Source organism: Callorhinus ursinus, unplaced genomic scaffold (genome assembly GCF_003265705.2).
Source record: "Callorhinus ursinus isolate GAN/ISIS: 27379988/994484 unplaced genomic scaffold, GSC_fseal_2.0 scaffold4, whole genome shotgun sequence".
Taxonomy (NCBI): domain Eukaryota; kingdom Metazoa; phylum Chordata; class Mammalia; order Carnivora; family Otariidae; genus Callorhinus; species Callorhinus ursinus.
In genome coordinates, this window is record NW_027397066.1 from 117,939,863 (window position 1) to 117,956,876 (window position 17,014).

Below are 17,014 nucleotides of genomic sequence, written 5' to 3' on the forward strand. Positions count from 1 at the left end.
GTGAATCTTAATAATAGAGCCTTTGACTCTATTTTCCTGGGGAGGAAAACGTCTGCAGGTGAAACATTCCTTGTAGAGATTGAAACCTTCTTCAACACTTTTTATTCTCACCTCCATTATTATATGATCATGAAAGAATAATTGCCTAATTAAAAAATGTTCACCATGTCAGTCAGAGAATTTTAATTTTGTTGTTTAGGAGAAGGGGTCAGCTTGTGAGTATGATCACATAATATGAATCAACATCCTTAAAGTATAGGTTAGGCCATTTTCTCATTTCTGAATGAGGAACTGCCTGCTGGGAGTCCCTAGGAATGATATATAACAACTGTAATTACCAGTGATCTGGTTCACAGAAAAACTTGTTGAGCATGTAATTCAAGGGTAAAAATATCAACATTTGGGATGAGACTGCACACAGCTCCTTTCAAAGTTGCAAAACTTGGAGCATTTTTAGATACGAAACTTACCAAATAGCCCTGTTGGCATCCATTCTATAGGTCCTGTATCTCACATAAGGCAAGTTTCTTACCTGCACCAAGAGAACTATACAATCTGTTGGAGGTTTAAGGAATCTATAAATAACACCCACTTTCTACTCCCAAGATTAGAACAAATTGAGAGGTAGATTAGGATTCAGATGGGTGGAGGCAATATATTAGCTTTATTACTGGTAAAATCTCTTTAGAGAATGTGACTGTATTTGTTATAAGTAATGCTGTTTTGTCAACAAACCAATCTTAAAATCTTAATAGCTTAATACAACAGAAGTTTGTTTCTTGCTCATGTGAAATCCAATAAGGATGTTCCTGTTTGGTAGGGGCCCTTCCCCATATGGTCATTCAGCAATCTTCTGTCATGTGGGTCCAGCATCCCCTAGGGATTTGGAGTATTTTTCTGAAGACTATATATCTAGCCAATAGACTGGGAAGAGAGAGTGTGAAAGATTACACAGGAGTTTTTATGAGCCATTAGTGTGGAAGGGGCACACATCAGTTCAGCTCACATTGGGTTGCCTTAGTCACGTGGCCTGACCTAACACTGAGGAGGACCGGGAACATTGGGAAATTAGTCTACGTCCAAAAGGTAGAAGAAATGGATTTTGGTGAAAACATAGCGGTCTTGGCCAATATAATGAGATCTCAGGCAAGTGGGCCTGCTAAGATTTCCTCCCAGAATTAAGGAGACTCATCCCTGAAGAACAACAGGACATCCCTGCAGTGCAGCCTCTGCCTCACTGAGGCTCATAGCATGGCTGACAGAGAGGCTCAGAGCACACCCTCTCTGTAGGCAGATTCCAGAGAGTGGGGAGGAAAGGGTGGATTGAACAATACTAATTTTTATTTCCCATCTCATTGGTCAGAGAAGGGGAAGAGAGAATCCTGGAGTGCTAGTCCAGGAAATGATGCCCCTTGGAAATAGTCTTTATTCTTAGAATAATAAAGGCCCCCCTGACAAGCTGCCTGAGTAAAACAGAAGATGTGTGGTGTCAGTCCTTTGCTCAAAAGCCTCCAGTGGTAGTCCATCCCACTCCGGGGGTGGGGGCGATGGCGGAAAAGAAGGTTTTTAGAATGGCTGTGGCCCTCCAGGAACTGGCTGCCCCAGTCAACATCCCTATATCCCAGTCCCCACTGTACCTTAACATCCTCTTGGCTCACTCTGCTGTAGCCGCTCTGGTCTCCTTGCTGTTCCTTGTGGATGCCTCTCACCGCCGTGTCTCCTCACTGGCTATTCCCTCTGGAAAGCTGTGCTCCAGAGGTATCCATGTGGCTCACCGCTTCACCTTCTCCAAACTTGTTCAAATCTTTGTTTGCCTGACCACTTCATTATGAATGGACCCACTTCCTTTCCTGCTCTTCCCCCACCCCCACAACGGATCTCCATTTAACGTAATAAACAGTTGATTTTGTTTAGGGTCTTTTTCCTCTCTTTCTTTTCCCCCTCGCTCCACTGGAATTTAAATTATAAGAAGGCAGGGATTTTCATCTTTCATTCTTTACTGCTGTAACTCTGGGACCAGGATTAGTTCCTGAGATGTAGTACACACTGACAAAACAATTCTGGAATGAATGAATGGATTAGGTATATTAAGTTAATTTGTTGTTTTTTATTTTATTTTATTTTTTCATTTTTTAAAAAGAATTTATTTGAGAGAGACAGAGATAGGGAGAGAGCACAGGAATGGGAAGAAGAGGGAGAAGCAGGCTCCCCACTGAGCACAGAGCTGGACTTGGGACTCGATCCTAGGACCCTGGGATCATGACATAGCTGAAGGCAGTTGATTAACAGACTGAGCCACCCAGGTGCCACAATTTGTTGTTTTTTATAGTTGTTAAAGAATTGTAAGAATGACTCAGATTCCAACTAGGTTGATAATAATCTGGAAGAATCAGAGAGTTGCAGTAATATTTGATTTGGGAGGAAACTTAAGTAATATCTAATCTAACATTTTACCTAAAAATAGAACAAGTCCAGTATTATGGGAATGGTTTTGTTTGTTTTAAATTTTTCTGTGGCTCCTTGTCTGCCAAGTTTTCAAGATTTTATGGGCAGGGAAATGATTTTTTTAATCTTCATCACATTTGTATTTACAAATAATTTGAAATTCCCTGAGAAAGCCAATGTGTTGCTGTGATAAAATAAAATTCTTCACGAAAATTTCCTTATTATACCAGCTTCACATTTCATTCAGAAATGAAAAGCTGTTCTAATGGATTTAACAGATAGATATTGTTGGGAAAAATTCTTGGAAAAAAGCATGATGTCAGTCTGCCATGTGCCCTTTTACAAATCTTTCATTTATGTCCAAAGAAATATGTAGTTTAGTAACAGTGATAAAATTGTCATTTACTCAGTTTTAAGAATGGCTTTTAGGCAATCTATTAATCCCTCTCAAGCAATTTGGGAAGTGTTGCTATGAATCATTAGAAACACATGAAGGTTTGAACTGTGAAGTTTTATTAGAGAATTCTATTATGTCACAGGGACTCTTCAGTGGGTAACACAGTGCCAGGATGAAATTCACTTAGGAATTCAGTTCTATTGCCTATGTCACTGGAGGGTGGATTAAACAGCCACACTGAAATTTTGTCTAGTTCTATGAAAAGAAAACATGAGAATTCTTTTCCAAAGTTAGTAAGTTTTAAGATGAACAGAGCTAAATAATTAGTCTATGAGGGAATTGTCTGTCCTCTTGAAAAAATGAATATGGAATATCTGAATATTATTTCAGTCTGTGACATGACTTTGTTACTTTAATATAAAACATTGCAAATCACAGAGTGCCATCCATTTTTTTTACTATTTATTTTGTTATTTGTATGTATAAAATGAAGGTAAAATTTATTCACAGGCATTGCCCTCTCTTTTGCTGAAGTAGATAATGGATCTCACTCTGAATTGCATAATAAGGTCTTCCCAACCCTTCTATTTGTTTTATCCTCATTTTTAGGACCAAGTTTCAATTTTATCCTGCCCCGCAAGATGTTTGAGACACACTAACCACTTCTGGGGCGGGGATAAAAGAGGGAAGTTCAACCAATATTTTTATTGTTGGGATAAACGTCACTTCATGCTGTCTGTATATGTAACATCTCGTGATGAGAAACCCTTCAAATTAACCTGTGAAAACAATTCTAGGCTGTGTTTTTGAAGAACCAAAAGCATGTCCCCAGGAATCATTCATAATATCTTAATTATACACTCTGCTTACAATATACATAATTATATTCTTTTTTTTCCCTGCCTTAAGCTGAGAAAGGTTTTTAATTCTTACGAGTGCTGGGGTCTCCTGTTATTAAAAATGTCAGGGCACTGTCTGGAGAAGTTGGTGGGGACGGGGAGTCAATGCAGTGTTATGGGCTGAGTTGTGTTGCCCCACCCCCATCCCAATTCATATATTGGACCCCTAACTTCCGGTACCTAAGAATGTGACTGTGTTTAGAGAAAGGGTCTTTTTTCTTTTTTCTTTTTCCTTTAGAGAGAGAGTTGGGGAAAGTGGGGGTGGCACAGAAGGGGCAGAGAGAGAGAGAATCTTAAGCAGGCTCCACACTGAGTGCAGAGCCCGTCATGGGGCTCCATCTCACTACCCTGAGATCATGACCTGAGCTGAAATCAAGTGTCAGATGCTTAACTGACTGAGCTACCCAGGCGCCCCTTTTTAAAGAGGTAATTCAGTTAAAATGAGGTCATTAGGGTGGGCCCTAATGCAACTGACTGGAGTCCTCATAAGAAGAGGAAATTTGGACACAGCTACAGAGGGAAGACCATATAAAGACACAGGAAGAAGATGATCGCCCACAAGCCAAGGAGTACTCAGAGGAAGCCACCGCTGCTGACACCTTGATCTTGGACTTCTAGACCCCAGAACTGTGAGACAATAACTTCCATTGTTGAAAGCCTCCTAGTCCCTGGTACTTTGTTCTGGCAGCTTTCACCAAGTAATGCATAATAAAGCAATAAAGGTAAAACATCTTCAGTTGAGCATTCACCTACCCAAGGAAAAAGAAGATAGTGGGATAGTAGATTAAGAACAGTCCAGAGGGATGTTGGATCTCCATTACCCATTTTTCTATTTATTTCCCAACTGGATTGTGGTGCTGCTTGGAGCAGAGACGTTATCTAATTTGCCTTAGCCCTCTGCACAACAGTGGGTTCTCCTCCATCCCTCATGAAAAGATCAATAGTTAGCTGGGGGAGGTGTGTGGCAATGACACCCCATGTGTGTGGGTGTGGGGTTAAGAGATCAGCCTCTGGAGCGAGACTGCCTAAGGTTGAATTTCAGATCTGCCACTTATCAGTCGTCTGCTCTTGGGCAAGTTTCTTTATCTCTCTATGACTCTGTTTCCTTGTGAGTAAAACAGAGATAACGACCCGCCTCATCAGTTTGCTGTAGTAAATGAGCACACGCATGTGAAAACACCTAGAATGGTCCTGGGCACAGAAAAGGCACCCAGGAAATCTCTGCCATTAAATTAGTCATTTCAAGTACGTCTAGAGAATGTGGAACGGGCAGTTCTGTCTTCCTGGTTGACATATAGCAGGATTCTGGGTCTGGTGATCCTGCTCTCAGTTCTTTGGTCAAATTCCAACTTTCATCCTTCCCAGTAAGCAGCCAAACCTTCCCCACTCGGGGAGAGGAGCTGGCTTTTAGAAAGCTAAAAAGGAACTTTGCAGGCTGCATAATAAAGAGCAAGGTCATTCTGCCCTTCCTCAGCCTGCCTTTAGCTCAGCACTGTCCTGTTGGTAGGGTTGCTAAGACAAGCAGTTTTCACCACTTACTGGCAATGACTATTCAGATCAGAAGGCTAAATACTAGGGGGATTGGGGACGGGTTGAGGGGAGTCAGAGAACACACATACTGACAGATAAGTAAAGGCCAAAATCTCTGCCTTGCTTGACCTCCTTGCAATCCTGGTATATATCTAGAGAGATTGACTATGCCCACGTGCAGCAGAAAACTCAAGCAGTGGTACTTAAAAGGCAGACTGCAGACTTGAGTTCATAGGGGACATAAATTAACAGATGAATTTAATTTGGGGAAAGCTTGTTTTAGAAAGTGAGCTCTTGGTAAGGTTTGATGGGTGAAAGAATATAAATTGGTAAAGACAAGGAATAGAAAAAAAACCATTATTAAACGAGAACCTATGTTTCAGATGCAATATCTCATTGGATCCTCTCAATAAGCCTACAGGAGGGTAGAGCTACCTCCATGCCTGGCACATGGTGACAGGAGATAAGAACTACATGCCTGTTCACAAAAATAAATGCTGAGGGATGGCATCCTTTGTCCTACTCAGATATGTGACCGACCTCCTTCATAAAGGTTTTTTGTCTCTTCTGAACTCCTATTGTTCCGCTAATATGAGAATTACAGTATGCAGTATATGTGCTTGTAACTCTCTGAGCATACTCTATGGGTGATTAAAAGAAAGGAACCTAGGGCACCTGGGTGGCTCAGTTGGTTAAGCATCTACCTTTGGCTCAGGTCATGATCCCAGGGTCCTGGGATCAGGTCCCATGCCAGGCTCCATGCTCAGTGGGAGCCAGCTTGTCTCTCTCCCTTTGCCCCTCTCCCCTGCTCATGTGCGTGCACGTGCTTTCTCTCTCTTTCTCTCAAATAAATAAATAAAATAAAAGAGAGAGAGAGAAAAAGAAAGGAACCCATCAAGATCCAGGCATTTCCAAGCCTCGGGGGCCCCGAGTGGCAATACTTTGTGGAATATGTATGGATGCCTTCAGCTGCCAGTAATGTAATTCCCAACTGAAAATGGCTTCAGAGCAATGGCATCCGGAGGTGGAGGTTCAAGGTTGGCTAAGTCCACGGTGTGATACTGTCATCAAGGACTCAGGTGCTTTCTGCCTCTCTGCTCTGCCACCTTCAGGTGGCATCATGTCTCTGCTCATAGTCACAGACAGCTGCAGAAATTCGGGTGTCCCACGCAAACACAACATCCCCTCACAAATGGGGCTGGGTACTTCTGATAAATAGCAAGAAAAATCTTTCCTTGCATGGCCACGCATGCCATTGCCCCCAAGAAGACTTGGGTTGGGTCATATAACCAATGGCAAAATGCAGTCACTGTGAAAGAGAGTAGAAAGATGACTGACTTAGCTGCTAGGGATTCATAGCACATAGGAGGGTGAGCCCCAGAACAAAACTAGAGCTCTGTCAGGGAGGGAGACTAGGCAAGGAAATGGCAACCAATGATGTCCACCTCTGAATTCACCACAGTCTAGCAGGACTTCATGTTTCTTTTTTCCAGTCCATTTGGAGTTGACTTCATATTTTAGCCTTCAGAAGGCAATCCATTTCTATTCCTGGGCCTGAACTGCTCTGCTGCCCATTCCTATATTGATCCCACGTATCTCAATTTTATTGGCATGTTTAAAAAACTCTAAGGAAGGAGCCATGCATTGTAATAACATGGCCACCTCCTGGTTGCAGTGCATGTTGTAGTCTAAAGAAGGCTCCTTCCTGTAGTCTCACGGTTATTCACAACAGTGCCGCAAAAAGACCAAGGCTCAGGTAAGTCACAGGTGTCTTGTCCAGGGTTAGAACAGTTTTTAGGTTGTTGCATTTGCTCTCTGGCTCAGGTCTTCTGACTCCTTCCCCAGTGCCTCCCTCCAGCACAGAGAACAGTGTGACAATGGAATAAGCATTCAGCACATATTTGTTAAATAAATGGATTCACATTCAAAATTTGCAAAAGTGCTGAGATGCCTGGGTGGCTCAGTCGGTTAAGCCCCAACCCTTGATCTCAACTCAGGTCTTGATCTCTGGGTTGTGAGTTCAAACCCTGCATTGGGCTCCACGCAGGGCATGGAACCTACTTTAAAAAAATCTGGAAAAGTGTGCATGTCATTTAAATAATTTGTTTTTGGAGAGTTTGAGACAATATAAAGCATATAACAAGACTGCCACTGGAGGTCGCTATTATTTCACAAAAGGAGAATTTGTTCTCTGTCAGGAACAGCCTGCTCGTTTTAAAACGCCAAGTGAAATGGATGATGGTGGTTGTTACATAATGTTGTCTGACTTCCCAAGGCTTTTGGAATAGAAAGCTCATGCTTGGTGTATTTAGTGTTAACATTTACCAAACATTCTGCTGACTGCCATAGCTAATTTTTTTTCTGTGGCATTTCCCCTAATTTATAATTACCATTTCTTTTTCTGCAAAGTAAAAATGGTGGGGTTATTCTGTTCATAGAAAATTTTCTTTCCTCAAAGTTGGTTTTCCCTCCTTGTTCTATTCCCGAGGAAGAGCCATCTATATTTCCCGTGGGTATAATTCGAACAGTTAGAACTTAAATCCTCTTTTCACTTGGGCCATCCTTGCAATTCATTCACAGATACCTGGCTTCATCATTAGCTCTTTCATTCCTTCTTCCTAAGTTTGCATTCCTGCTTTGAGGGCCTGTGTTCCTGAACGGCATTTCCAAAGTCCGAGTTCTTCAGAATTTGTAAGGCATGCAACATGCCACAAAAAGGAGGGTTCTTCAGTCAAGTCAGATGGGGAAATGCTGCAAAAGAGTCCCGTTTGCAGCTGCAGAACCTCATTAGCAAGTTAAATGAGAAATTCAGCTGCAAAGAAATAGTTGGTATTGCTTTAACAATGTTTCCAATTTTTTTTTTTTTTTTTTTTTTTTGAGCAGAGGTCAGCGAACTTCTGTAAAACACCAGATAAGGAAATGTTTTAGCCTTTGTGTGTCATCCAGGGTCTCTGTTGGAACTTCTCGAATCCGCCACAGTGGCGACAGAGGCCGGGGCTGCGTGCAGATAGATGAACGATGGTGGCTATGCTCCCATACAACTTTCTTTATAGATCCCGACACTAGATCCTATAATTTGCACATGTCATGAAATATTACTGACACATTGATTTTTCTCCCCCACCATTTAAAAATCTAGAAACTTGCAGCTGTGTGCGTTTTGTACGGAGCCTGTGATGTGCGCCAGACTTGGCCGACGTGCCCAGTTGCTGACCCTTGCTTTAGACCACAAGCCTTCTCTCCTTACTTTTTCAGTTTTCGTGTGGCATTTATTAAGACTGAAGGGGCTGTAAGAATACGATTTGGGAAAGAGTGGTATCTAACTCTTGTGCATTTGTTTTTTTTAATCTACCAGCCTGCTTGCTTACTTGGGATATTTTTTTTTAAAGATTTTATTTATTTATTTGAGAGAGAGTGAGTGAATGAGACAGAGAGAGAGAGAGCACAAGTCGGGGGAGGGGCAGAGGGTGAGAGAGAAGCAGGCTCCCTGAGCAGGGAGCCCCATGTGGGGTTTGATCCCAGGACCCTGAGATCATGACCTGAGCGGAAGGCAGTCGCTTAACTGACTGAGCCACCCAGGTGCCCCTGCTTGTTTTCAATCTTTAATGTTGTAAACACTGTTGTAATCCATGAGTTACATTCCTCGATCTCTTTTTAGATATATTGCTTCCTTAAAGAAATGACCCAGGACATATATGGGGACAATTGAGGTACCTATACGCAAGTCAAGGAAAGCTATGATTTTGCCTCAATTTCTGGACAGATGACATTCTGCCCTCTGCTAAGAAAGTAATTAATAGTGATCTGGGCATTGACACGAAAGGAGAGTAGGAAAGACAAAATTATCCAGACTCCATCCTTCTAGTCTTTTATTCCAGAAGCTTTCGGTAGGGAAGATAAATGTAAGGACAGAAAGACAGAAAAGGATTTGATCACAAATTACTCCAGTGAAGCTGTAACACAGTGGGGAAAATAACATTAATCCCAGGAACAGTTTTAGTTTTTTGAACTATGCCTTGGAAATTAATAGAAAAACAGGTGTAGTAAAAGAACATGACCTTCTAGAAGGCACTTAGAGAAATGTCTGGTCAAAGCAGATCAAGATAACTTTAAAACGTGAGTAGGAAAAAGTAGATATCCTATCTTTGGGGGCATCAAGGTGGCAGACAATGTGGGGGTGGCTTTGATGGCAGTGTCAGGGATCCTAAGGCCTCTCAAGGTTTTTGAGTCTTTAGCCTTGGAAAATTATTCCAACTCTTTCTTATTTCTTTTTTTTTAAATTTTTTTATTGTTATGTTAATCACCATATATTACATCATTAGTTTTTGGTGCAGTGTTCCATGATTCATTGTTTGTTCATAACACCCAGTGCTCCATGCAGAACGTGCCCTCCTCAATACCCATCACCAGGCTAACCCATCCCCCTACCCTCCTCCCCTCTAGAACCCTCAGTTTGTTTTTCAGAGTCCATAGTCACTCATGGTTCTTCTCCCCCTCTGACTCTTTCTTATTTCTGATTCATTTACTTGACATTTCAGACACAAACACCAAGGGTTGGTTTTTAACTCCCAAACTACTTTCATCTGTTACGATCTGCAGCATTGGATAAAATTTTGCAACAGTCCTTGGCTAAGTAGCTTCCTTGTTTCCAAATGTTCTTTAGCTATGATTCTGGAAGCTGGGTTCCAGATCAGCAGCATTAGCATCATTTGGCCTCTTGTTGGTGACCATGCATCATCTGGCCTCTTGTTGGTGACCATGCAAATTGTCAGGTCTTCCCTAGACCTGGGGTGCTGGTCCAGTGATCTGGGTTTTCATAAACCCTCCAGGTTATCCTGACATAGGCTAGGCTTTGAAAAAAGCCACTGTTTGACAGCCACGAGACAGAACATACTAGAAGATAGGGAAAGAGAGGCTGAAAGCTATCATGGATTATTTGGCTAAGGCAAAAACAACAGTTAAAGAATAGGAATCGAAAGGAAGCCTGCTGGGAAGAAATGACGAGGAATTAGAAATCTGCATTTTAGGGGAGATGCTGGTGGTATCCTGATGGATCTTATCCCAAGTGTCATAAAATTGTATAAATCCCAAAGTATATAACTTTGTGTAAGATATCTTTGCAAAGAAAAATAAGAATAATTGTAAAACTTTACGAGTAGTCTAAAAATGTATCACCTCCTGAAAAAATATAAAAGAATAAAATTAACTTCTCAACACATATTTCTTTGGCAATTTTGTAATGGTTATAATTTGGTAAAGAATCAGAGTAATTCATATAGGAAGGAAAAACAAAACACTCCCAGTGGGCGCCTGGGTGGCTCAGTTGATTAAGCGACTGCCTCCGGCTCAGGTCATGATCCTGGAGTCCCGCGTCAGGCTCCCTGCTGAGCGGGGAGTCTGCTTCTCCCTCTGACCTCTTCCCTCTCGTGCTCTCTCTCTCTCATTCTCTCTCTCTCAAATAATCTTAAAAAAAAAAAATAAAAAACAAAACACTCCCAGAATGAGTAGCAGGAAAAGATCCAAGAATCACTATAAAAAGGTTAATGTTTAAACACATTTTTTTCCCTGTCTGCATTTCAAGGTCTTCAACAGGCTGTTTTCTCTTTTCTCAGGTCTTCCGATTTTACTTTGTTTATTTATTTTTGTATTGAAGTATAATTGACATAGGATATCCTATTAGTTTCGGTGTACATTATAGTGATTCAATGTTCTTATACATTATGAGATAACCCCCCAATATGTCTAGTTACCATCTGTCACCTTCCACGGTTATTGCAAGATTATTGACTACAGTCCCTAAGCTGTACATCGCATCCCCGTGACTTATTTTCTAGCTGGAAGTTTGTACCTCTTGATCCCCGTCTCCTGTTTTGCCCAGCCCCCAATGCCTCCTCTCTGGAAACCGACAGTTTGTTTCCTGCATCTGTGTCTCTTTCTGTTTTGTGTTGTACGTTCGGACGTTCGTTTGTTTCGTGTTTTTTAGAGTCCACATTTTAAAGGAGCGAGTCTGACATGGGATTCATGACAGGGCTAGAGTGAGCACGAAGACCTTTTGGAGTAAATTTCCCCCTACACTCAGCAATATTCTCCTCTTCCTTTGAGTGATCTCTTCACATTCGGATCCACTTTAAGTTATTATATCTAACTCTGTTTGGTATTCTACTCATTTTCACCTTTCAGGTCTAGCCTTTGTTTTGTTGCAATATTTGCCATTTACTTCCTTTTGACATGTAGAAAGGTAACTATAGTTCTATACTTCTACAAGGACTATTTAGCTTATCATATGAGTCATTTAACATGTTTTCCTAATCTCTGTGACCTCACTTCCAAAAACTGCATGATTCTACAATTTCCAATTTGTGCCGTGGTTCTTAAATCCCAAGAAGAAAAAAAAGGAGATGGATGAACTTGTTAAGAGAAGCATTTCAGAAATAAGAATCCCAACATTAATATTTATTTTGCACTAAACTAAACATGAATCTAGATTTAGGGATGGTTCACTGCTCATATAATTAAGCTAATGTTACAGAACTTGTGGAATCATGAGTCTGCAAATGAAAAGAAATGGAGATACTAAATCAAATCTAGAGTTAATGAGCCTTTTCAGGCTTCATCGTGTTAAACAATATATTCCATTATTATAAATATTTGTAACAGTTATACATCAGATGATATACAATACACTGATAAACACACTTTAGACCAAGTAGCCTGTAATTTCACAGTTATTTTGAGGAACTTTATCATATAGATGACATTTACTCCATGTCCTGTGGCATGTGTCATGATTTTTTACTGTGACATGAATCACCATATAATGCTTGGATGGCTGAAGGTTGCCTCTAGATTATCAAAGCTGTCAAAATCCATTTTTTACACAACAGATTGAAAAATAATAAAAAGTAACTCCTTTAATTCACACTTATTATTTCCATTATTGTGATATAACTCCTCCTCTGCTTAAGAAAGTGAAATCTTTAAAGATTTTTTTTTGTCTCTGCAAAGAAGAGTCTATTATCAAAGCAGTCAAAAATGACTCTGATTACTTTTCCTAAGATAAGGTCATAACTTTTATTTGGATTTTCAAAATCCATTAGCGTGGAAGGCTTGGGTAGGCTTCCATACAGGGATACTAAAACAATCAGTAAATAATCTCATTTTGGAAATGGCCACAAGAATCACCTCATTATGTCAACTGGCTTCTGAGTGTCCCAGAAAATAGTCACTCTTGTTAGCACCTGACTGTTGCGAGTAGGGGTGTCAGAAGGACAGTAGTGTCTCCATTCTGACTCCCTCCCCCAGTTGGATAAGTTTGTGTCCAAGATATGAAGCATCAAGGCCGATTTTTAGAACATAGCACTTATTAATTAATGTATATGAGGTACTAAGCACTGTGTTAGAAGCTGAGAATACGAAGGAGAATAAGATCTGATCCTTCTTTAAGAAAGCACCAGTTTTGTGGAGGAGGCAAAAATGCACAACTGTAATTCTGATAGAGTTGTGTAAATGTTAGGGAAAGTACATACACCGTTTGTTTAGGAAGCAAGGAGCAAGCTTTCAACACAAGGCTAGAATGACTGGCTTGCAAGAGCGAGGCTGACGGGAGGAAGACCCCTTCCCTCCAGTGTATTCAGCATGGTGCTAGCACTGTGTAGCAGAGCCAGGACTCAGTCCTGGATCTTCTTGTGCTTCCCAGTGTTCTCTGCGCTAACAAAGATGCTTCTTGGGAGACAGTATTATTCTTTATGGTGGTCTACATGGGGATTGACCCATACAGTGGATTCTCCTTGGTGAATTCAGGAAAACGTTTTTGATGACAGAAGTGGGGATTCTCACTGCTTGCCTGTGAGTAAGCAGGGAATGGGAGAATTGAATCTGCTCTTCTCTCAATTCTTCTCTTTCCATGCGCCTGTCAGGGCTGCTTTGAGACCGTCTCTGAGCACAGGGATGGATGCTGACTTTGAGGCTCTACTCCACCTTAAGCTTTTTTTTTTTTTTAAGATTTATTTATTTATTTTAGACAGAGAGGGAGAGAGACACAGAGAGCATGGGGGCGGGGGGAAGGAGCAGAGGGAGAGAATCTCAAGCAGGCTCCCCACTGAGTGTGGAGCCTGATGCGGGGCTCGATCTCACAACCCTGAGATCATGACCTGAGCTGAAACCAAGAGTCAGACACTCAACTGACTAAGCCACCCAGGTGCCCCTCCTTAAATCAAACTTATTAAAATGTATCCATATCCCACATTAAGTACAATTTACATATAACCATGAAGCAACTGGACTGAATTGCAGTTGACTAGTTGACATCAAGTTTTATTTTGTAGATATTTAATGAAACAGTGTTAAGTTTTCCCCCATATTTTGGAATAATTCTCTTCAGGTCTCAGACGTATCCCCATGCCCCTGGGGAAGCTTGTTGCTGGTAGGTATTGTGCCTGCCATACCAAGGTACCTCTTTTCCTGTGATCATCTAGCCCTGCTTAGAATGAGCTAAAATACTTAAATTATATTTTCATTATATGCTCTTTAGTATACATTGTATAATAATGTATACATTATTTTATAGCTATATATACGATCAATGCTTTAATTAGCCATTGCCACAATAATGTTCTCTAGCCAAGAACCACAAAATCTCCGTGGTATCCAACAGTAGGCTTTCATTCTTTTCTCACCAGTTTGCCGATGGGCTCTGTTCAACACACTTCTCTCATCTCTGTCCTGGGCCCATGAGCAAGCCGTGCTATAGCATGTGCTTCTCGTGATGAAGGCAGAGGTGTGAAAGGGCACGTGTAAACTTATGGGATCTCTTGGGACCCAGACTCGGAACTGGCACAGTCCCTTCTGTCTATATTTCATTAGCCAAAGCAAGTCACAAAAGTGAGAGGGCAAATAAATATACTCTCTCCATATCGAGACTGTGGCAAGAGTGTGGATGGGGATAGAGGGGGAAAATTGGGGCCAATAATTGAATCTACTAAGTCACCCCCAACCCATGCAATGTCTGCTCTGCTCTTTGAGTGATCAAAAGTATTTGGAAGATATAATGTATTCACCAATTGACCTTAAAACCCATACCTGTATGAGATGTGACCCAACTGTACCTCCACTAGCTGGTGAGTCATGTGCCCATGAGGCCAAGTCACTTAGGTGAACTGGCAGGGTTGGAGCTACTTTCCTCTATGCCCAGGATCATCACACTCATTTGGGTATGAATTGTACTGTGGTCAAAGCTGGATTTAAGAAAATCGGGATATTTATTTTATTTTAAAGTAAAATGTTACCCAGGGCATGGTTTCCAAGAAAAAGTTCCCTCTACCAACTCATTGCCTTGAGACAATCAATGACTATGCTCTCTCTACCACATATTAGTTTTTTTGTCCATAATGGCCCTGTGTCCTTTATAAGGCTTTCCCTTATCTTATCAGCCAATCCTTGATGCTTTGATCCGTTATTGCCTGTTACTTTCAGTGATGGCTTACACATTGGCTTTGGACTGGGTACCTTTTATACAAATACACGTATGTTTATTGTAAAAAAATTAAATACATAAATAAGCAAAAAGAGTCATGTGCCGAGTGCTTTATAAATACCATTTCAAATATTCTCCACAACTGTGCAAGACGGTTCTTGTTTGGCCCATTTGACAGAAGAGAAAACTGAGGAGCAGTGAGATCAAGGAATTTGCCTAAGCTGACAAGGCTGGTAAGTGGCTGTCTGGATCTTTCGACTCTGTAGCCAGTGCCTCACCATCATGCCATGTTATATAGCGCTCACACCCTGCATGCAATTCTTCTACTTGGAGCTCCATGCTGTCTTTGTTTTATTTCTTGAAACCTTCAGTTAATACAAATAATAAATGCAGTCTCAGTATAAACATGTAAACAATGTGGAAATATTTAGAGTAAAAAGTGAAAGTTCACTGTCAAAATCCTCAAATCTCATTCCATTTCCCTCCTAGGAGACAGCTACTGTTGTCACTTTGGTGTGAATTTTCCCTGGCCTTTTCTTATGATTTTATGTTTTGTGGGTGTGTCTCTACATGTGTATGGGTGTGTGTGTGTGTGTGTGTGTGTGTGTGTGTGTGTGTGTACTTTACAGAAAAGGGTCATATTCTACCTAGTCTTCTACAATGTGCATTTCTTACCTAACATTCAGTTTTAGAGGCTTGTGTGTGGCAGAGTGCTAGTTGACTCTAATATCCATTTCCCCCTTCTTCAATAATAGAAGGATTATTACCTGGGCATATGCTGCCCAGAATAAAGTGGCATTTTCTACCCATCCTGGCAGCGAGGTGTGGCCACCTGACTAACTTGTGGGCACCAGGGTGTATATGGGAGTGTTGAGACAACTCCTAGTTCTCTTCTTTTATTTATTTATTTATTTATTTATTTATTTATTTATTTATTTATTTATTTAAGAGAGAATGAGAGAGAAAGCATGAGAGGGGGGAGGGTCAGAGGGAGAAGCAGACTCCCTGCTGAGCAGGGAGCCCGATGCGGGACTCGATCCCGGGACTCCGGGATCATGACCTGAGCCGAAGGCAGTCGCTTAACCAACTTTGGGCCCCTCCTTCTCTGTCCCTTTTTCCATCCTGGTGTCTGCAATGCAGATGACACCGTCCTGAACCACAGTGTTGGGACCAAGCACAACAGAGCAATAAGGCAATAAGATACAGAAGTCCGTGTGTCAACCCCATGGAGCGCCATACCAGTTCTGATCCTCCTCTCTTTGCTTAAAACAGAAATATATCTCTATTTTGTTAAAGCCATTGTTATTTTGAGCTCTTCTGTTCTTTGCATCTAGTCTTAATCCTAGAATCGTGAGTTGTAGCGAGCCGCTGAACCAGAGCATGTGCCTTGGTGGAAGTGATTAGGTGGTGGATGGCAAGGAATCAAATATTATTGGCTAGGAAGTTCCTGATCCTTATTTAGTCCAATGGTCCCTATTGTGTCTTGAAAGGCAGATCATAAGCTGACAGAGGCTGTAGGGTTAGGGGAAAGGAAGAGAAACTGGAGAATGTTGATGGCTTGCCTTTCTGTCTTCTGCGTGCAGCGAAGTCCCACTTGAGAGAGATGAGCCCAGGTCAGAGAGACCCAGCAGGGAAGCTGGAAGAGAACACAGCTCCACTAAGGACAGCATTTCTGCCTGGAATCTGCAATCTAAGTTGTCTCATTGGCTACCTGGGACCATCTACGGAAGGAGAACAATGTTGTACACCCACATGGAGAAGTTCTAAGCAATGACTCTGGAATAGCCACAGCAGGAGGTAAAAGCCCCAAGTCCTTTCAATCTAGCTAAGAGTTTTCTGATGGAAGCCAGCCTCTGGGGGGGGGGGGCGCAAAAGATCCAGGTTAAGCTGATTATTTTCCAAATCGATTGTTTCAGAAGGTGACTGTCAGAAGGCCTCAAGGTGGCCAAAATCAAACTGAGGAAAGGGAACGGGCAGAATACTGACGGTGGGAACCAAAGCAGTCATTTTAGGCATTCTAGGTCAGTCTGGAGCTAGAGTGCCAGGATTAAGCCTCTTAGCCGTGCAGCCTTGGAAAACCGCTTCATCTCTCCACTCAACACAAACTGATTGAGCTCCTATTATTTTGCCAGGCACCTTCGTGGGCTGGGGACAACATGATTGTTGTGGGTCTTGAGTTCTAGTGAGAGGAGAGAGAGAGTTATCCAGTAAACAAATAAATGAACATGGTAATTGCAGGGAGTGGAAAGTGGTAAGAAGCTGATGAGGCTG

The 17,014-nt window shown here is 41.6% G+C and overlaps 1 long non-coding RNA gene across 1 annotated transcript in view; it reads left to right on the forward strand.

Moving 5' to 3' along the window:
• Nucleotides 1-16,525, forward strand: part of LOC141372652 (uncharacterized) — a 28,498-nt gene extending 11,973 nt beyond the window's left edge. Inside the window, exon 3 of the long non-coding RNA XR_012378033.1 lies at nt 16,327-16,525. This is a non-coding gene — a long non-coding RNA (uncharacterized lncRNA). The remainder of the gene's footprint in view (nt 1-16,326) is intronic.
• The last annotated feature ends 489 nt before the right edge of the window (nt 16,526-17,014 follow it).